This window comes from Fistularia commersonii, chromosome 13 (assembly GCF_037954325.1).
Source record: "Fistularia commersonii isolate RoL2024-O1a breed Wild chromosome 13, RoL_Fcom_v1.0, whole genome shotgun sequence".
NCBI classification, from domain to species: domain Eukaryota; kingdom Metazoa; phylum Chordata; class Actinopteri; order Syngnathiformes; family Fistulariidae; genus Fistularia; species Fistularia commersonii.
This window is the reverse complement of record NC_141296.1, coordinates 902,882-922,235: the sequence shown is the minus strand read 5'-3', so window position 1 is coordinate 922,235 and position 19,354 is coordinate 902,882.

Here is a 19,354-nt window from a genome sequence, read left to right as displayed (position 1 = left end):
AAAGACTAACAGACTGCCTCCATTCAGGAGTTGTGTTTTTCCATGATAATCCATATGATTCTTCATTACTAAAAAATAAATAAATGAACAAATTAATAAGGAAATAAATAAAATTAATAAAAATCGCTACATTTCTTTTTTTTTTTTTTTTTTAATGATTGAATACAGGTTGCAACACACCATTTATGAAAACACACCATTTATAGAAATTGTGTATTTATACACATTGTGTTGAATTTATATGCATATATATGTGTGTGGACATACATATATTTGTATGCAACACTGATTGTGTCTTGTTTTGAGGGCATGGCATCAACGTTGGATCAGCCTGGAGTGTGTTTTTACACTTTCATTTGGAGTCCAGACCTCCACGGGTGTCAAGAACAAAGTATTTCATCGGAATATTTAATACATTCACATCAAAGATGTGTTATTTTAATGTCCTCTTTATTTTTTGGAGCAGTGCAGTCATCAGGCCTTCAGGCCAGCTAAAACAACCACCCCGGATTTGTTAAACCAATGTTACCTAAATATTAACATGGTGATGTTTTTAATATTGTTGATTTGTAGAATTTGTAGAATTATCAGAAATGTTTTATTCCAAATATTGTCTATGGTGAAGCAACAGATGATTTACTAAATCCCAAAATATGAATCCATAAAATAAAACTGAATTAGATAAAAAGAAAAAAATTAAAACGTAAAGAACAGTTGGAATTAGAAGTCTGTGTGTGTGTGTGTGTGTGTGTGTGTGTGTGTGTTGCAAAAGTCTTTATCCATTCCCAGCTGACAACGAGCCTTCCTGTGTTTGGTTTCACGTCATCTACACGGGTTTTCTCTGGTTTCCTCCCAAATGTGTGCAGTAAAATCAGTTAAGACATTTTTTTCTTTTTTAATTTGCTTGTTTGTTTGTTTTTTTTTTTTGTTTCTTTCATTCTTTGTTTTTTTTAGTGCTGACCTCGTCCTCTTATTGTTGCTTCCAACTCCAGCACTGATGTATGTCCTTCAGCTCAATCTTTCAGTCCCAACCTCCTGCTTCAATTCTCCCTCTAAAAGATACCATCAGAGGAGAAGAGAGGAGAGGAAACACACACACACACACACACACACACACACACACACATACACATACACACACACTCTCTCTCACACACACAGTGCAGACACTCAGTATGTTGACAGATGTTGGACAATAAAACAGTTTGTAATGGAGGTAATATGATTTAAAATACTATCCATTAGCCTGGATAGACCTGTCAAGTGTGTGTGTATGTGTGTGTGTGTGTGTGTGTGTCAGATAGAGACAGAAAGATAAAACAATGAAGATGGCAGAGAAAATATAGGGCAGCACTTCTAAATCACAGTGCACACACTCACAGACGGTGCACTTCTCTCAATTAGACAGCACAGATCTAAAGATCTAAAGATCTAAAGATCGAACCCCGGCAGAATGTAATGAATGCACACACACACACACACACACACACACACACACACACACACACACACACACACACACACACACACACACACACACGCGCAGCAATAGAAATGTCAAATTTTGGTAAACGAATACATTTTCAGCTCTGGGAAATTCTTCCTGTCAACAAAATGATAATAACAATAATGCAATTTCAGGAGGAAACTGGGGAACAACGGCTGCCGTTTCAAACTCTTTTGGACTGCAATGAGTTTCATCGTAATTTGAAATATTTCAAAATATTTACTTGTTTAAATCATAGCGATTGAAGTGGAAAAAGAAAAAGTTTGCTCTTCTCGGGAGGAGAATAACCGGATAGATTACCAGCAATGTATTCATGTATAAGCAACGATGTATTAATGTCTGAACTACAAGCGCATTGAGGAGGAGCAGGACGTGATATCTGTTTACGACAGGCATCCGCAAGCTTTACAATGAAAATGTAAAGAAAACAATTCCGAAATAGTCACAAATATGCTGTATTATCTTTATTTTTTAAACAACTAAAAGCACTATGATTCACCGTATATCTACAACATGCCAACAAAACCTGGAGCTCATTTGCCACTGGAAGGAAAAGTCTGTACAACAAAATATAGTCTTTATATAAAAGAGAATATTGATCCAAACGGCAGATATTCTTCATTCAGAATTCTGTAAATTAATTTACAGAATCGGTTGATTGCCGACTGATACGAATACGAAATATAATTCACGTCAACAGGACGGTGAAATGAACAGACGCGTGGTTTCGGGATCCGTGGGGGATATTTATCGAATCAAAAGTTAGTCCGACTAAAACCCAATCGCACCACCCATAAAACAGAAGATTATCCTGTTCTGAAAGAGGCAACCGGTGAGTAAAAGGGGGAAAATAAAGAGCCATGAGCGTCATCAGCCGCTCAGATAGCCTTCAGGTGGAGTAAAATCCTCTCGGTGAGCACAGAAGATAGAGGACATATCAACACGGACAGAGAAAATAAAGCGGCTGTGGAAAAACAGAGCAATGTTTGCAAAATCCAATTGAGCTGACACATTTTCAACCACACACTATTTTCTGTTGTCTGCAGCTTTATGAGTGTCTGACCCCCAGCGTGTCTGCTTTGGTGGGTTTGAGTGTATGGCTGAGTGGCTGACCTGTGCGTGTGTGTGTGTGTGTGTGTGTGTGTGTGTGTGTGTGTGTGTGATTGAGGTTGATAGATGTTGACAGCTGCGGAGAATCACTTTCCTGTTGGTAAAACACCATATTGACCAGAGAGCCCTATCTTAGGCAGAAGTTTAGCGGTGCTGCAGGCCGACACGCAGAGCCGAGCTGCGCTTCATCCCACAACCTTAAACCGACCCAAAGAGCTCCGTGGACACACACCGACACACACCTGCGACCCAAATGTAGACGGGCCGCATGTAGACGCCTACTAGCATTAGCACGTCTGAGCAATGTGGAGCCTTCGGTTAACCTACGGGTTGTTTTTGGACTGTGGCAAAGCTACAGGAACATGGAAAGAACACACACTTTGCACAGAAAGCCCTGGTTGTAACAGCATTAATAAGCGAGGGAAAGGAAAACAATCGGGAAGCTATGTAATCTTTTTCTATCTACTAATATACAAAACTCACAACAGATGAGACAGAGATGGGAGGCGGCAATGAACGCCGACACACCAGCCGTCACCTGGGAGGAGATCTGCTCTGAGACACACAGGACCACAAATTCAAACTCCGGGAAAATAATTATTAGGTTCTTCAGAACACCAGAAATAAAAGCTAAGACGGAGGTGAAACTCTGTAGTTCTTACCGGAGGATTGTGCTGGAGATATGGCCAGACACATATATTTTGGCTTTGCCTCAAACTATTATTTTGGAAGGAGGTTTTTGACGCCCTCAAATCGATCTTCAAACCTGAGATTCCACAAAACCCTGCATCTGCATGACTAGGAGCAACCGTGTGGGTAAAGACAGAAAGGATGGGAAATACCTCCTAAACATGTTGTTCCCAACAGCGTTAAAAACCAGAACCATCAGGTGGATCAAACCAGATCCTTCTAGATAGAATACATGGATCCAAAACGTATGAGACATTTACCATCCATCCATCCATCCATCCATCCATCCATCCATCCATCCATCCATCCATGCATCCATGCATCTTCTGCTGCTTATCCAGAGTCGGGTGTCAGAGGCCCAGACCTCCCTCTCCTCGGCCCCATGGTCCAGCTCCTCTGGGGACCCCAAGGTGTTCCCAGCCTGGAGGCAGAGTCTCTCCATCGTGTCCTTGGTCTTCCCCGTGGTCTCCTCCCAGATGGACAGGCCTGGAACACCTCCCTGTCCAGGAGGCATCCTGACCTGAGCCTCCTCGTCTGACTCCTCTCTATGTGGAGGAGCAGCAGCTCCACTCCGAGCTCCTCCAGGATGGCCGAACTTCTTACTCTACCTCTCAGGGAGAGTCCGGCCACCCTGCGGTGGAAACTCATTCCACCCGCTTGAATCCACGACCTGGTTCTTTTCGGTTGCTACCCACAGCTGGTGACCAGAGGTGAGGGTGGGAACGTAGATCCACCGGTAAATTTAGAGCTTCACCTTCTGGCTCATCCCCTTCTTCACCACGACGGACCGGCACAGAGTCCACATCTGTGCAGACGCCGCACCGATCCGCCCGTCCATCTCCACATCCATCCTTCCCTCACTCAAGACAAGACCCCGAGATCCTTGAACTCCTCCGCTCGGGGCAGGACCTCTTCCCCGACCCGGAGTGTCCACTCCACTTTTTCCAGTTGAGCATCGAGGTCTCGGATCTGGAGGTGCCGATCCTCATCCCGGCCGCTTCGCACTGGGTGGCGAGCCGCTCCAGTGAGAGCTGGAGATCTTGGACCGATGAAGAACCGCGGGGACTGCGGCCACCAAAGCAGATCCCCTGGACGCCCCGGCTGCACCGAGAACTTCTGTCCATAGAAGTTATGAAGAGAGTGGGAGACAAAGGGCGGCGCTGGTCGAGTCCAACTCATGTTTACCAGATGGAGAAACATTCATTAAGACTTCAGAAGCCCATCTTTGCTAAACAACGACTCCTGTCTTTACTGAGACAAGAAGGTTAGACTCAAAGAGTTCTGGACAGGCACCGGACATGAGCTCGTATCCTTTTAGATTACCTATAAGGAGCGGATTATATTTATTTTTTGATCGTGATGATTCTCCGGTCATTGATGTAGAGGAAAAACTAAATAGAAACAAAGTTAAAAAAAGAAACGGTAAAACCAGCAACCTTCTTACTGTGAAACCTCTGCAGATGGTTCAGAATGCTGCAGCCCGGGTGGTTTTCACTCAACCCAAAAGGGCTCATGTTACACCTCTGTTCATCCAGTAGCTGCCAGGATCAAGCACAAGGTCCTGACCCTGACCTTCAAAACCACCTCAGGAACAGGTCCAGCATATCTGAACCAAACGATAAGACCTTATGTTCCCGGCAGAGAGCTGCGTTCCTCTGATACAAACCTACTAGCAGTACCTTCTGCTCGCTCTAAGCGATCTCAGGCAAAACTGTTCTCAGTTCTACTACCTCAGTGGTGGAACAAACTTCCGGAAGCAACAAGACGAGCATCATCTCTCTCAACCTTCAAGAAACAGGTAAAAACTTTACTCTTTCAGGACTTTTTACTGCGCTGATGCCCCAGATCAGGTTAGGCAGCAAGTTAGGCTATGCAGTGTGTGTGTGTGTGTGTGTACATCTTTGTCCTAAAAAAAAAAATAAACTAACCCCAGCTTACTGTTCTGTATATTTCCTGTGCATCTTGTATTTGCAAGTGTTATTTGCAGTCCTTATGTCCTCTATTGTAAGTCGCTTTGGATAAAAGCGTCTGCCAAATGTAATGTAATGTAATGTAATGTAATGTAATGTAATGAGACGTCAGTAGTAAGTGTTCGGCCGCCTCGCTGCCGCTGACAACTTTTATTTGTTTAGTTTTACTTCATTTCAAAGTTGCTCTTGTCATCCAGCAATTGACCAGCGTCCTGACCCAGATGTTGCTTTCGGACAATCCAACCGAGAAAGAGTCCAAACATATGAATATCCACTATCAATGACGCCAGCAAACACGGACGCACATAAATTTCAAAACCAGCGACATCGGCCTTGTACGCGACCCTTGGCGTCGCTGGAAATAACCGGTTGTTTACCGAGTCCTGTGCTGGGACGTCATCTTGTGTGGGAAAGCGGGTCCAGGGGGAAAAGCTCCGGGCCACTTTCACTCATGTTCCCGCGGCGTTCGGCTTAATAACCAGGTCGGTCAGCCGGCGGACGGGAATCAGCCGCGGTTGCAGTAATGTGTTTATGTTTTTTCTGTGCGGGTTGTTCAAGCTGATGTCGGCCGTTGTTGGTGAGAGAGGGAGAAAGAAAGAAAGATCGCAAAAGAGAGAGAGGCAAAGTGGCAAATGATAGTGTGTAGGTGAGAGGTTATTCACCTAGAGAGGCTGTATTGTGGGCTGTAATTTAAAACAACTAGAGCAAATCCCTCTCCCTTTCTACTGCTCTCTCTCTTTATTACACAGACTAGCAGGCACCTGATTGGTAGAGATTACTAAAACATCCTGCCTGTCACCAAGGCACCCTGCACACACTCTGACAGGATGCATGTGTGTGTGTGTGTGTGTGTGTGATGGAAGGGGGTGGGGTGGCTTGAGGTCAGTCATGCCCCATCAGCCAAGATGACCACAGGCAGAATGTCCTTTACAACTTGCTCTTTCTCTCTCTCTCTCTTTCTGCTTCACTCCTTCTCCAGCTCCATCCTTCTTCCCTCATTTGTGACCTGTCTTTCCCTTTATCTTCCCATTTTCACTTTTCCGTCTTTATCGGTTCCTCCGCTCACGGACTGCTTTCATCTAACGTGGGCTGATGGGATGCGTTCAGGTTCCTCGCAATGTTGCCTTTCTAAGTAACAACGTGCAGCAAAGGAGGGTCGTTTTTTAGGATTCAACGCTGGACGTTAAAAACACAAGGATATCCTTCATAAATACAAACATATATTTCATAAATACAAGGATATGTGTGATAAATGATAAGTTATAAGTTAGTTTTCTTAATCTTCTACTGCTGGTAATGAAAGTAATAAAATGTTCCAACATTTATTTTATGTGGAACCTTCTTTCTTCTATTGTATTGCTTTGCTTTCCTAGTGTTTCTTTACAGATTGGAGGAAAAAAAAGGGGTTTCCTCTTTTCTCTCATCCTCACCTTCTCTCCTTTCATCCCCTCTTCCCTCCTCCATCCTCTCCTCTTCTCCGATCTTCCTATTTTCCTCCTGTCTTCCTTTCCTCCTCTTTCCTCCTCCTTTATCTTCCTTTCCCCTCCTCTCCTCCTCTTTCATCCTCCTTTCCTTTATCTTCCTTTCCTCTCCTCCTCCTCTCTCCATCCTCCTTTCCTCTCCTCTTCCCTCCCTTCCTTTTCTTCTGCCTTCCTCTCCTCCTTCCCTTTCCTCTCCTCTTTTCCTTCTCTTTCCTCCTCCTTTCCTCTCCTGTATCTTCCTTTCCTCTCCTCCTTTCCTTACCTCTTCCCTCGCTTCCTTTTCTCACCTCTCCTTCCTTTCCTCCCTTTCCTCCTGTCTTCCTCTCCTCTCTCTTTTCCTCCTATTGCCACCTCCTTTCCTCCCTTCTCCTCTCCTCCTTTCCTTTTCCCCTTCCCTCTTTCCTTTTCTCCCCTCTACCCTCCTCACCTCTCCTCCCTTTCCTCCTGTCTTCCTTTCCTTCTTCTCTTTCCTCTCCTCCTCTCCTATCTTCCTATTTTCCTCCTCCTTTCCTCTCCTCCCTCTCTTTCCCCTCCTCTTCTCCTCCCATTCCCTCCTCCTTTCCTTACCTCTTCCCTCCCTTCCTTTTCTCTCCTCTCCTCCCTTTCCTCCTGTCTTCCTCTCCTCCTTCTCTTTCCTCTCTTCTCCCTTCTCCCCTCCTCTTCCATCCTCCTTTCCTCTCCTCCTTTCCTCTCCTCCTTCTCTTTCCTCTCCTGTGGTAGATCTTCCCCGTCCACAAATCTCCAGTGTGTGACGACATTGCGAGCTGAAGCTGCTTTCCTTTCCTTACAAGCTGACGTTGCGTCACCTCGGTCGACACAAACAGAGAACGTTAAACGACGAACTCGCACCAGCAGAAAGACACACATAACAAACCTGCATCCCCACACACACACACTTACGTACGGAGGTAGAGTGTGTGTGTGTGTGTGTGTATGCATTTATACATGATAAAATCAGGCCTGATCGCTGGAAAAGCCGCTCCGTTGTTTCCTCCAAGTTTGTAATCTTCCTCGTCTCCCGGCAAGACGGACAGCTGACGCTGGTTCTTGTCTTTTTCCCGAGCGCTCATGGAAAGTCCACTTTGTGGCCTTCACGTCACCGCCGGCCATATCTCCATATGAGCTATTGAGCGACCTCTTATTGATCTCCGCACAATGTATCTCACAAATCATCCTCTGTCGATCAATAGAGAAATCCCGCGGAAAATTCATATCGAGAAACCTCGTTCGCTCGCCGCTCACCTTCTGAATGAGAGATATCGAATGCTTCGTTGATTAATTGGGCTAGTTTAGATTTGACCGTGGCTAACGGTGGTCAGCGTAAATCAAGATTCTGCCACTCGTGATTGAAATGAGCTGAGCTCTGCACATGCAGCTGGTCAAAATAAATCAACTGTTGTTTTTTTATTATTATTTTCATTGACAGTAATAACCGCATGGGATCTGACAAAGCCGAGGTCCTTGTTTTGATGGATAATTCGCATTTGATTGACCGAGTACGATACGAGAAGGGGTTCGTCCCGTCCGTTTATATTCATCCTATACCGACGTTCCGGGCCGGAACGGTCCACTTCCTGTTGTCGATCCCACGGAATTGGTGACGAGTAACTAGTTTGAAATAAAATGTCCAAATAATTAGATTACGACTTGTTATGTGAGTTTGAAAGAAGTCTAGGTTGTGTGCGGAAAGCCTTATTTGACACATTTACCTGAGAACGCATTGGTCGACACAGAAAATGGTATTGAATTGAACATTCCCGAAATGGGAAACGTATTTTCCGCAATACGACAACTGGAAATGTATTGTATCCTGAATCGAGTTTAGCTTGAGAGCCGTTTTTAAAGCGTCCCAAGTCTTCTCCTTCTGGTATGACGTGAATCTAATAAATCTAAGACATTCCCTTTTGACAGGTACCTTGTGAAGATCTGAAAGCGGTGGTTGAAGTGAAGCTCAAGACAAGAGTGCAATGATTCTCCGGCGATGGAGTCGTGGATTCGGACGGATCCGGATCTACGATCCCGGTGTTTCTCCGGCGACCGAAAGGCGCCGCTCGGTCACGAGAGGTGCGGACCAGAGCGTCTTTTACAAACAAACGGTCAGACGTTTCAGAGACGGACGGTTTTCACGCATCGAAGTGGCTTTCAGAGGCCGATTCAAATAAAACTAATCTTAAAAGATTGAAACGCTTGCCAAAACAAGGCGTAGCAATTTGTAACTCGAATAAAAACAGCTGGTCCAACTTCAATTTCACTTTTCTTGAAACACTCCGTCGATAAACTCAAGGGATTTTGAAACATTTTTGCGTCTTTAAGTTTTGACTCTTGGACAAAGTCCTCCAACCAGGCATGAAGATGATGTGTGAAGACACATCCATCCATCCATCCATCCATCCATCCATCCATCCATCTACTCCTGGGTTCACAGAATAAAGAAAAAAACAAAAAAAAAAAAACTTTTTTTGAACACAGCAATGGCAAAACACGGTGTCCTACACACACACACACACACACACACACACACACACACACACAGGTATTTTTCAGTGAAGGGCACAAGACTGGTGTTTTAATTTGGAGAGAGAGCAGATAAGTTGATGTTATCAGGACAGAGAGATGACGGAGCAACACAGAGGAAGAGGAGAATTTAAAGGATGGACAGACTGAAAGGTGTTACCGGTGCAGATCTTACTATTTTAAAACGTAATATCTAATTCAAGACTTTCACCGGATGCGACATCGGACTCTTCCTTTATCTTTTTTTGCATCGCCAAGTCATTTTGACCCGAGCGTTTCATCTGTATGCATGGCGGTGAAGGACGGCGGTATCAGCGGAGATGGAGGGATGATGTTTGGAGGCAGAGGCGATGACCTGATGGTAGATCAGGACAGATAAGTGACTAGATAGAAGAGGACAGAGACAGAGAGAGGGATAGGCTGAGAGGATTACAGGAGCAGAGGTGATGCTCTGGAGCTCCGGAACATGATACACTACGAACACACACACACACACACGTTTGTATGAGCGTTGGGATACTGTCCTCATGACCTGCGTGGTCAATGGACAGCTTTGCTCTTTCACTTTCCTGCTTTTATGGTGCTCAGATGATGATGGAGCTGCTTCTGCTTCTGCTTCCTCTCACGGTGCCCGAGAGCAGATAAGAGATTCCTCTGCAGCTTTAACTTCGACTCTTTCAAGTTCTTACTCAGATTCATCCCTGCAAAGTGTTTTAAAGCCTTGCAGGGAGCTGGTGTTTCACCGCTGAGCAGCTCAGATCCGTTGCTAAAAGAGGTGCACAGAGTGTTAGCAGTCGGTTTGGATGCTGGACTTTCCATCATTTTTAGTTTTGGACTGCGGCGAGACGCTTCCAGATGAATTAGGGATTCTGAGGAGAACAACAAGTTGAAATAACGGCGGTGTTCTGTCACACACAGCTGAATATTCTGCCGTTTGCTCTCCATCCTGACGGACATTCTTGTTGCTGGTTGACGCTTGCAGCTCCCACTGGCAGCATGGTCATCGGGGTCACCTTTAAGCCAGAACGTGTGTGTGTGTGTGTGTGTGTGTGTGTGTGTGTGAGCAATGCTTTCAATAGATCTAACACAGATCTCTAGATCCATTGCTCTCTTTAAACTGAAACTCATAGTTTTATCTGTGGTTTCCTGCTTTCTTTATACTTTATTTGTATTTCTTATTAACCCCCTTGTTTTATCGGTTTATACAATTTTCTACTATTATTTATTATTATTGTGTTTTTCTTGTAACCCTGGCACAACAATTTCCCTCAGGATAAATAAAGTTGTTCTTATTGTTATTGTTATTGTCCACACCAAAGTGTTGGTTTCTACCATGAGTGTCCTGCAGTCCAGCCACGTTCATGAACGTTCTCATGAGGATCTGGAAGGGATGTTGAACCTGCATGAAAATTCTTTGCAAACTTGGAACTACATGAGACATCTTGCATTTTATGGAGTGTTGACTTCTCAAGTGACATCCTTGAAAGAGGATGAAAGAGGATTCGAGTCTCACTTTTCATTAAAAAAAAAAATTCTTGTGACTTTTAACAATCCTCTCGTGTTAGCTTCTGGAAACATCTCTGATAATCATCTAGAAATAATGGATTATCATCCAATTCGTTTCTCACTGTTTGGAAACCTTTTTAGACGTCTTGAACCGTGAAAAGATTGTTTTTAGTCTTTTGGTATGTATTTGTCAGTGCACCCCTCAATTTCAATGAAAAATGTTCAAACAAAAGGAAACATATGAATCAATAAAGTGTTCAGTTGTTTTGTAAGCTGGCAGAGATGAACTTGCTTGTCTACTTGAGTATCTGTTAAAAAATAAAAATCTTGATCTTATGTAATATCCTAATTTTCGGAAAGTATCAAATTTTCAAGAAATCAAGGGTTAAAATTTTTCCCTCTATGTGTCATGACTCTATAAAATATGGGTTTTACTTCCTGACAATAAAATATTGAACTTTTTCCACAATATTCAAATTAGTCGAGACGTACCGGTAAGCGGGCAAAAAAGCCTGAGATAAAACAGTCATTAAACTGGAACAGGCGATAGATCACTGCCATCAACATGATTGAAGCCTTGGTGAAGATGAAAACCTGCAATTCAACACCCAACTCTTCTTGGACGATGACCAAACTTTTATCACAGACGTTCAGAGTTTTCATCGGCAAGCAGAGCGATGCAGCTCAGGTGATGCAGGTTTCCTAGAGACGCACGAGATTATCCAACGCCGCTGACAGATCAAATCAGACCTATATGGGGGAGGACGCGGGTCTGTTTGAGAGAAACACAGAAACATCCGACCAAAAACATGTCAAAAAGCTGTTGATGTCAAACGCCGACAAAGACGGGACAAGTGAAGCCGCCAGTGCCGGCAAAGCACGCTTGACGAAAACACAGCAAACACGGGAACAGAGCGGCGGGATGCCATGTCGCTATTTGCCTTTAACACCTCCTAAATACTGCTGTTGTTCTCCTGCACGCTTTGATATGGAATAAATGTGTTAAACTCAAGGTAATTCCACTGGAAATACAACTATCTGTAGATAGAATTAACTAGAGGTCAAGCATTTATAACATCGCTTTCTACTGCCTTGCTTTCTAAAAGCCAAGGCACTATCATCATTGCCATATCTTGGGAAAATATAAATTATTAAGCTTTGACAACTTGATCAGGTACTGATATCCGTCTGGTCCACAAAATCTTCCATAACGCCGCCCACCTCCTCTGAAGACCTCCATCAAGCCTCGCTCCGACTCACAAGTCCAGTATCTAGAGGAGACTGCGATGTTCCTGAAAGAAAGTCTGCCTTTTTTCAATCTGCCTTTTCCTGTAAAGCCATCAAAGAATGGAATGGGCTTCCAGACAATCTGAAGAACACGACTGACTTTCACACCTTTACACGGGACGTTAAAAATTCTGGAGCTCCAAACATGCTAACGCTAACAATGCCAGACGGGTATCTTACCCTTCTGGGTCACATCTGATGTTCCCCAGATGACCAAAGTAACAATATCACAACAATAGCACTTTCAACTTGCAAAAGACATATTTTATTGCCTGTTTATATATTGTATAGTTATTTTATTGCCTCTCTGTATATCTTATATATATTGTCTATTTTATACAGTTTTATATTTGTATTGTCCAGGACTACAGATGGAAATGAGCTATGAGCTATAATCTGGTACAAACATCTCTGCCTTGTTTAATGTATTTGTACACTGTCCTGATGAACTTCTAAACAAACTTATATGTATGCACACCTCCTTATAACTAATTTTGTAGTTCTTCTGTCTATATATATATATATATACTGCTCAAAAAAATAAAGGGAACACTTGAACAACACAATGTAACTCCAAGTCAATCCCACTTGTGTGAAATCATAGTGTCCACTCAGGAAGCAACACAGATTCATTTGGACTTGTTTTAAGGACATTACATCAAAGTTGGATCAGCCTGGAGTTTGTTTTTACACTTTAATTTGGAGTGTGATTCCTAATCCAGACCTCCATGGGTTGATACAATTGATTTCCATTGATCGTTTTTGTGTGCTTTTGTTGTCAGCACATTCAACTGTGTAAAGAGCAAAGTATTTCATAAGAATATTTCATCCATTTAGATCTAGGATGTGTTTTTTAAGTGTTCCCTTTATTTTTTTGAGCAGTGTATATTTTAGTTGTGGTATTGATTGATTTCTTTGAATGGTTTTTGTTGGAAAGTGTGTGCAGGCACCTGCGTAGCAGCGCCAGCAAACCAAAAACATGGAATCTCCTGAGACGTAACAAGGTTTTTCATTTTCCACCCCCGTTGCAGTTGAAGGCATCTGAGCGTCTCAACGTCTTTGAGCCAGACGTGTCCAGAGGGAGGATGGCGAGGCCTGAGGAAGCCGCCAGCGGAGGATCGAGCGCGAAACCACAGCTACAGACAGACGTAACGAAGCACATTTCCAATCCGGGCTGACGATTAAGACTCGATTAAAAGTGGAATTTGATTTCTTTATGTTAACGGCCAACCTGGGAGACTTTATTTACTTGTTTCGTGCAAGTTGATGCTGATCACCCCGGCACTGCCGACAAGTTACGCTCCGAATCTTTACGTGTTCCTTTGGATGCATTGCAGTCAAACCCCGACATTAGAAAAAAGGGATTTATTTAAACCGAAACTCCTAATTGTCTCTCTGTCTTTTTGTTTAAATATGTATTTTTTCCACCTTCCTCCGGGTAGAAACATTTAATTAGAAGGCATCTGGAAACGTAACCTCCCTGAACTCCGATCTAGCAGTTTGCCATGTATATAATCCTGGTGTTGAACAGGTTCTTCCATGAAATGCAGGTCGCTGAGCGTCTTCATGCAGCTCATCCTTCATGTTCCACCTGAAAGTTGCTCTTTGTCCTCCTGCTCGCTCCTAAAATCATGAACTTGCTGAGAAGGTGACCTGGGCTGACCTGCTGATGAATCTGAGATCTGGTGGTTAAAACCAACCATCAGGGTAGGAACACCTGCAGTTTTGGTGTGTGTATTTCTAAGTGTGTGATTATAGTTTTGCTGATTCCTTGTGTGTGTGTGTGTGTGTGTGTGTGTGTGTGTGAGTGTTCAGGCGTGGCCATTGAACGTCAGACACACAGGTTATCACAAGGTCGCCACCTCGTCTGCACCAGGTGTGTTTACATGTCCTGTGTGTGTGTGTGTGTGTTTGCTTCTTGGGCAGTGAAAGGAAGGAAGTCTAATTAGAGCATTAATTAGGTCTATTGAATAAAGCGCTGCGGTCATTAAGGGATCTAACGGCGCCCAGACGCTCGCTATCTGCTTGGCTTCCTGCACGGATGGAACTGAAACCACTTGTTTTGTGCTACAACGGATGGTGTGGGAAGTTTCTCCACGGCTTGGAAGAAATAAGAGCACATCTTGAAAAGTGTAGTATCATGAAAAGTCATCTTTATTGTCAGTTTCTCCACATGTTCAGGACATACAGAGGAATCAAGAGGACGTCTCTTACAATCCCATGGTGTCAGATATGAAACCCACAGTTGGTTTTTAGACACATCCTGCTCTGCGGGATCTCTGGACGGATCATCAGCGATGGAACTAGAAGCATCCTCTCCTTGTTCCTCTGCATCCACAGCCTCCACGAGGTTCTCTCAGCGTCCACCGTCTCCTCCCAGGCCACTTCCTGCTCCAACATGAGGACTTGCTTGGAGGACGTCTGGCCCGAGGCTGGTTTCCATGATGTTCTCAGGGAACTTCAGTTGTTTCTCCAGGTTCCTTCTTAGCTGCCGTTCCCAGTGGACCTCTTTGGGCCTCCGGAGGTTCTCCGGCTCTCATGAACGTCACTCCACGCCTCAGTGGTCGCAAGCGCTTGTGGTGTTGATGGACTCAGCAACTGCCTTCAGCGCCGGCGCTAGCGGTCATCTCCGAGCTTCAGGACCGCTGCTGAGGAGCTCCAGAGTTCCTGTTCCTTGGCACAAGAGGCACGCCGGGGTTTGGACCTCCAAAGGAACAGGTTTGATGGCCGGGCAGGACATCGTAGACAGACTGGACGAGGAACCTGATGTCCACGGCTCGGGTGGTGAGATCTTCCCGGCCGTGACCTCCACCCCACTCGATTCATCAGCCTTTAACTTCTTGTATTTTTGAGGACTACGGCTTACAGATAATCCATCCGACCATCTTCTGCTGCTTATCCAGGGTCGGGTCGCGGGCGGCATCACCCGCAGCAGAGAAGAGCCCAGACTTCCCTCCGCCAGGCCACTCGGTCCAGATCTCCTGTGGGAATCCCAAGGCGGTCCCAGGCTAGCAGAGACCGAGTCCCGGGTCTCCCTCGGAGCTCCTCCCGGTCGGACGCCTGAGGAACGTCTCACCGGGCCGGCGGCGAGGAGGCCTCCTGACCAGAGCCACCTCAGATAACTCCTCAGCTCCACTCCGAGCCTCTTCCCGGTGGCTGAATCCTCACCGTCTCCCTCCGTGACCTCGATCTTCTGGTCGCCACCCACAGGTCGTGACCGTGGATCAAGGCGGGAACGTGGATGGACCGGCGTCGCTTTGTGCTGTGGACTCTGATTTACCGCCGGCGCTGCCAGGAGATCACGTGCTGTCGTTTTGTCGGGGATCCATGCAGACCTTTGTCTGACTCCATATATACACTTCCATATAGATACGGCTTGAACTTCTCACCTCCATAAAGAACGGCTGAATGTTCATTTTTTTAATCTGTGTATGTCTTTGGTGTGTTTCAGTGAGAGACCGAAAGACTGTCCAGCGTTATTACGGCACCAACAACAGACAATATGGCATCTTTTTCCACATATAGATCTCGAGGACGGGTATAAAACTACATTTTTTTTTGTTATCTTGTCAAAGCTATGCTGCTCCTGTGCGTACGAGTGCCGCTCAACATATCACTCTGGAGGTTTTCTGAGTGATGCACGCCGATCGGTAATATTTGGAATAAACAAGCGAGGTGAAGCGCCCGAAAAACCTCCTCAGTGCAGGTTTGTGTTTTCACCAAGGCTCCGATTCAGTTATTCAACTTGAGGCCTTGAGCACTCAGTAATAAACCCAAATATATGGTATTTGTGTCATGCCAGTTTTAGATTTGTCATTATTAAGCGTAAGTCAGGGGTCGGCAACCCGCGGCTCTTCCATCTTTACACCGCGGCGCCGAGTGTCTTGGGAAAAGAAATGATAAATATTTAATTGAAGTGTATTTCATTTGTGTTAATTCCTTTTTTAACTTTAAGTTCTAAGTAGGAAGATTATTGTGATCTTGAAATATTAAATAAAATGATATTTATTATTTTTCGCCGCTCAAAATAAACGTCACACTGGCGGAAGCCGGTATACCCGCCGGCCGGTAAAGTCCCGATTTGCAGATGCTGTGCGCAGAAGTTCAGGAGCAGAAGTCCCATAAACCAGGTCAAATAAATATTTATGAAGATATTTTGCACTTTTTTTTTTTTTAAATGACACAGTGATTTTTTCTTCCTGATTTATTTTTAAAATTCAGGTCAAGGCTCCGCTACACGCTCTGAAAGCCCAAAGCTCAAAATGAGTTCATTCCATAAATAAAATTCAATTTTCTCCGTAAAACTTTGTGAATTTCAGAAGCAACACACGACACACTTGTTTATACAAAGTGTAAAGGTAATAAAAAGCAATATATACAGCGGTGCCTTTATGTTAGACGTCAGAAAGTAACTGCGGCTCCCAGTGTTTGCTTTTCCGAGGAAACCGGGTCCAAATGGCTCTTTGGGTGTTAAAGGTTGGCGACCCCTGGCCTGAGATATAAACTCCTCGCTCTTTCTAAAAGGTGCCTTTTCCCTTCATGACGTCGCTCCCTGGCAGCCGCCACACGAGCAGGTCACCCAGGACCTTCACAACTACTTCCAGACTCATGAAACTTCACAAGCGGACGAGATTCCTTTTTGGAATCTCGTCCAAAAAGAGGATCACCTTTCAACACCCAAAACCTGGAAATCCAGGACTTCCTCTGTCAACACTGGGAAACAGGATTGGAGGCTCAGGATGAGAAGCCGTTCTGTCTCGAGACGTGGAGAGCCGATGCTCGGACGGGCCGAGGCCGGGTGGGAACGCACGGATCAGCTACCTTCCGATCTAATCATCATCTCAAACCCGTCACCTGCTGTTTCCAGACCATCCTTAAGGGAAATAAATAAACTGGAATCGCCGTAAAGAGCATTTTCAGCAGGTTCAGGTGTGCACGGCGTGGAGGCTGCAGCTCCTCTGGTAGGACGAGAGTGACGAGATCAGAGGAAGGCGTGAAAATCAAACGGGCCTTCGTTCGGCCGCCGAAGCGCCGCAGATGCAAGAAGAGCTTCACTTGACGGACGGATCAGCGGAGAAACAACGGACGCAGGCCCGGCTGCAAACGCATCCTTTCATTCTGTCAGCTTCACTGTTTGTGCACTTTGTCAAGTCAGATTTTATTTATAAACGTGCAAAAAAACACAACACGGTTGTGTCATCATGCTTCACACATGATCTACAGAAACCCAACATTCCCCCGTGAGTGAACAGCGGTTAGGAAAAGCCGCAGAAACCCTGGAAAGATCCTCGCTCAATACGGGCTGCCGATGTAACGATAAACTAATAATAATAACAGTATCTAGTGACGCCGTCCTAACCGACGACATACAATAATAGGTTTGATATTCATAAAAGAAATAATGGTCGTCGGCTGGCAGGACGGCTGCCGTCGATCCAGCGACTCGGAAGATTTGAGGTGACCATCATGTTAATTATGAGAAGGATGTGAAGATGTGAAAACGATGGGGTTGAGAAGAACATGGTGGGAGGTCCATCAGAGGACGCTCCCAGGAGGACAGGTCCGGGTCATCCTTGCTTTAACTTCCTCAAAAAGCCCATTCTTGAACAAAGGGAAACAGGTCAGCCCACCCACACACACTCTCGTACACACTTTTTTCCACCCTTTATTTTTTAGATCAGTTCTTCCGTGTGCAGGTTTCTCCTCCTGAGGTTGCAGGTAAATGTGGACCTTCATCCCATCCAAGCATCTTTGATCCACAGCTGAGCTTTGTCCTGCCCAAGGGCACCACCCTATGGCAGGACAACGCCACTCATTTGGAATTTGACTCTGAGTCGCATCATTTTATAAGCTTCAGACACTTTGAATGGTAAAACCTTGCCGTGTGCAAACAGCACCGCCACTGAATGGGAGCTTTTGACTACTTCTGTCTATTTTCACTTTCCTCTTCTGAAGACACTTTTATCCAACCTTTTTTCCCCCTCTTTACCTCTGCAGGCTTCGATCGCGCCAACAAGTCTCTGCTTTTCTTCTTTTGCATTCATCGACGCCCCTTTCAGTCTTGTATCTTCTCTTTTTGTGTTCTCGTTTTGACCAAAGGACATTATTTTGCTCCACCTGGGATCGTGTTTATGGCCGGAGTTCCTGCGTTCATCTTTAGAAACGACCGCCTGATGTCGCTGACTTTGCTTCCCTTCTCAGCTTCTTCATGCAAAGCGATCGACCGGCTTCATTAGCTTTGCGGATCTGGAAGCGTTTGCTTCGTGACAAATCTGATTCTTTCTTGTTACGACACAACATATGTTCTCTTAGCGGTGATTCTGGAAGCTGCTCAAACTCTGGCCTTTTCTCCTCCGAAGAACGAGAATCTCACGTTGCAGAAACTTCTCTTTTAAAGACCTCCAAATCATCAGCAAGAGTCTGGGAAATGAAATACCTTTATCCCCTTTTCTCATTGCATTTTATTGACATTATAAAATGTCAAAGGCAGCGGCCTTTGAACACACACACACACACACACACACACTGTGTAATTTTATTTGAAAATACCCCCTCCCCATTTTTTTTATTTTACTCTTGATGTTCCCAGGTGTGATGCTGCTGCCCCACGTGCCACCCCATCGCCCCTCGGGGACAAATAAAGTCTTTTCTGATGAAGATATTGGGAATGAAGTCAAGAAGGATCTTTTTTTTCAGTCAAACAGCCGCAGGTTTGATGAACTAACAGAATGATTGTGACATTTAGGTGCGTCTCCAGTCTGGGTTGGTCACACACACACACACACACACACACACACACAGCCCTCCAGCTTTCTCAAAACTAAACATGCAAAACAGAATCTAACTTTCAAACCGGATGGATCGAGGCCCGGGTTAACTACAGCTGATAACCTGAGGTGCTGATAACCCAAAATGTGCAGGTGGAAATCGGGCCGCTGCGGGTTGAAGGAGAAGGAAGGCGTCTCGTGAGCAGAGTCGGAGTGGAAGAAAGGCGAGAGTCGGTGACGGAGAGTCGGGTATTTGAATATTTGACCGATCACAGGAAGAGCAAGAGAAGGAAGGCTTCGCTGTGTGGCGAGGACAGCGGGCGGGAAGGAAGCACGGCTACAAGCTGAGGAGCAGGATTTGAGCTCTGGTGACAAGGAAGATGAAGAGGACAAGCAGAGGATGAAGGTGGGAACTGGAAGGGAGGAGATGTTGTCTGCTTTCAGAGAGGAGTTGAGGAGGGAGACCAGCAGAGCGTTGGTGTTGTCTGGAAGGAAAGTACATGAGGAGACTGATGGAGGGAA